This window comes from Aplysia californica, unplaced genomic scaffold, assembly GCF_000002075.1.
Source record: "Aplysia californica isolate F4 #8 unplaced genomic scaffold, AplCal3.0 scaffold00061, whole genome shotgun sequence".
Lineage (NCBI taxonomy): Eukaryota > Metazoa > Mollusca > Gastropoda > Aplysiida > Aplysiidae > Aplysia > Aplysia californica.
Genome location: NW_004797331.1, coordinates 1,623,339 through 1,626,045, shown reverse-complemented (window position 1 = coordinate 1,626,045; position 2,707 = coordinate 1,623,339). Strand labels below are relative to the sequence as shown.

Below are 2,707 nucleotides of genomic sequence, written 5' to 3'. Positions count from 1 at the left end.
GGGGGGGTTCTCCACTCAGACAAAAATATTGTCACAGACCGGCGTGTAATGTCTGCACGTGGGCGATGCTCAGGCGTGGGCGCGTGACGGTAACAAATCAACACAGGGCTTAACTCACCCACCGCACCTCGTTCGGTCGCAGAGATACATCAGCTGTGCATGATAAATCACCCCCAGCTGTTGAGACTGTTACGTATTGTGTTTATCTTCATCATCAGTGCTTTCGCTTCATATTTGTTATAATTGCCATTGAGCGCAGTCGTGTCCTTCCAGTAACTGTTTTTTTTTCCTAAGTTTTTTATTCCCTTCCCTCTGTCAGGTGTTCTGGGTGAAAACGAAAGTCAAGTGCCTTGACTTCCGAAAGACGTACATTGTGTCTGGGAGGATGAGAAACTTTTTCTATTTAAAGAAAAAAATCCAGATAAGCACCTGTTGAAGTAGGTGATATGATTAGCTATGGTGTTGAAAATAAGCACCTTTTCACTGAGTCAAAATAAAAGCGAGTAAATAAGAACTGAAGATAAGAGAGAGGAAAGAGTACTTTAAAAAAAATAATTGATAGTATACATTTTATGTAATCTTAATGCAGCGAGTCTCTACATAAAAAGAAAGGGATTTATTTTAATAAACTAGGAAAAAGAATCCTGTAATATTTTATTTTTTTTCCGTAAGACTGAAGATTGTTGGGGGTTAACATAAAGCAGGGCTGGGTATGGACAGTGGTTCGGGCTATTTCAAATCATAAGAAAAGCTTTGCTTTTGTTGAAGTTGAACACATATGAAATCGATGAACGCTATTTCAAAAGCAAAACTCTCAAGACAAAACGAAAAAGAAAAAGAAAGAAAGACTGAGAAGTGTAAAAAATCTGAAAATCTGAAAGCTATAGGCTTCTTTACGCCAGCTAGTAATTAATTCACATTCCGCATCTTTTCGAAGTACGTAAACCCCTAAAATACGAGCTGTCTTACTCTTCTGAAAATAAATTCAGATGTCGTTCTTCCTCTTCGTAACGGGTTCCCACCAGGTGAAAATTATCACACGCAATAGGGATAGCAACGTGCCGCTAAGATCAAAATGTTAAGATAGTTTGTTCCGTGCAAACTTTAATACCTTTTTAACCCTATGGACCCGAGTACACGATTCAGCACACTCGACCTTTACCCTTGACCCTTTATTCTTCGATGCATCGAGCACACGAGCGGCGTCTGCGGTCTAGTGCATTTTTTAGTAGGCGTTTCGCCGTCGCACGCATAAAACCCAAGTTCGATTCGTGAATAGGAAGAATTTGTAGTATCTCGGGGGTTTTTTGCAAGGACGTTACGAATATATCTCTCTCAGCTGGGGTCCACCCTGACGAACAGAGAGTTGAAGCCCGCCTTCTAAATAATCTAAATTGTGTTGATGGGGGCAAACAAACACTTACTCTAAAATTAAAAGAAATTAATCTTTTTCTTCTATCCTGAGAAAACACCTCAGCCTGAAACTGTCTGGTATGGCATGACTTCAAAACATCTAACACTATAAAGTAATTTAAGAGGAATGACTTCCAATTTTTAACAAAAATCCATCCATGGGTGATTGGCGGGTCCTTTTTTTCTCTATCAAACACATTCTGGCTTTATTAATTTTTTTAACTCTTTTGTGACACCTCTAATGTTTGGCACTTGTATGACATAATTGTGTTGCAAATTTCTTAAAACACTTTCTTAAACAAAAGCAAAATCAATCCCCGATAAAGGACTGAGCTGAAGGATTACTTAATTAAGAGTTCTCCCCACACATCTTCTGTTTGTAAACCCCCCCCCCCCTCGTTGTCTTGTCCACAATGCAGGTCAGAACTATACCACCTGAACTCACGAAGCTCTGTTCAAGAAGTCTAAATATTTGAGAGTTTAGTTTGGTGTTCGAGTACAGATGCCCTGTAGGCTAAGAAAGCTAAAAGTCAGTGGGTTATGCCACTTAAAGTTAGATACAAAGGAACGGACCTTAACTTTCAAAGTTGAAGCTTCTTTTTTTATGTACGTATTATATATCTACGCATCCATCAACACAATTTAAATTATTCAGGAGGCAGGCTTCGACCGTGCGTGTCAAGACAAACCCTGGCTGAGAGGAATGTAACGTCCTAGCAGAATGACCGATGTAAACAATAGAAATCTCCACACACGAAAATCAAACTCGTCTTCCACATGCGAGAGCGAAGCAACTAAAAGCTACACCATAGACGCCGGTACAAATGTGTAGGACTAATAATTTATGAGAAGTTCTGGAACCTGCATAATAATGAATCTTTAAATACTTACTTCCTTAAGTACAGGTATGGAAAAGGAGTCGGTTATGATGATTTCTTTTCGTAGGCCAGGAGAGATCTCCAACAGAAAGAAAAAATTCCCCAGTCAGTTAGAATTATGAGTCAAACGACTTCAGCCTGTAGTTGAACGAAAATGACAGCGAACAGATGGGGAATTATTGCTTTGAACTCAACATATCTTCCAGAACTCCTCACCAAAAGCCTGCAGGTTTATCGGTTTATTTTTTCCGGAGATGCCAGGTTTCACATAGTTTTTTAACTCCCATCGGAGGCACGGTTTTCCTCAACACCATTTCCGGTCCTATGTTATCCTTGTCTAGTTAATTATCTTTCTTTTTTTTCTTTTTCTCTGTCTGTCTGTCTGTCCTTCCTCCTCTTTCTCTCTCTCTCTCTCT

The 2,707-nt window shown here is 39.5% G+C and overlaps 1 protein-coding gene across 1 annotated transcript in view; it reads right to left on the bottom strand.

The window, feature by feature from the left end:
- LOC101848420 (globin) overlaps positions 1–2,707 on the bottom strand; it is a gene marked incomplete in the record, with an annotated part of 87,484 nt that overhangs the window by 58,090 nt on the left and 26,687 nt on the right.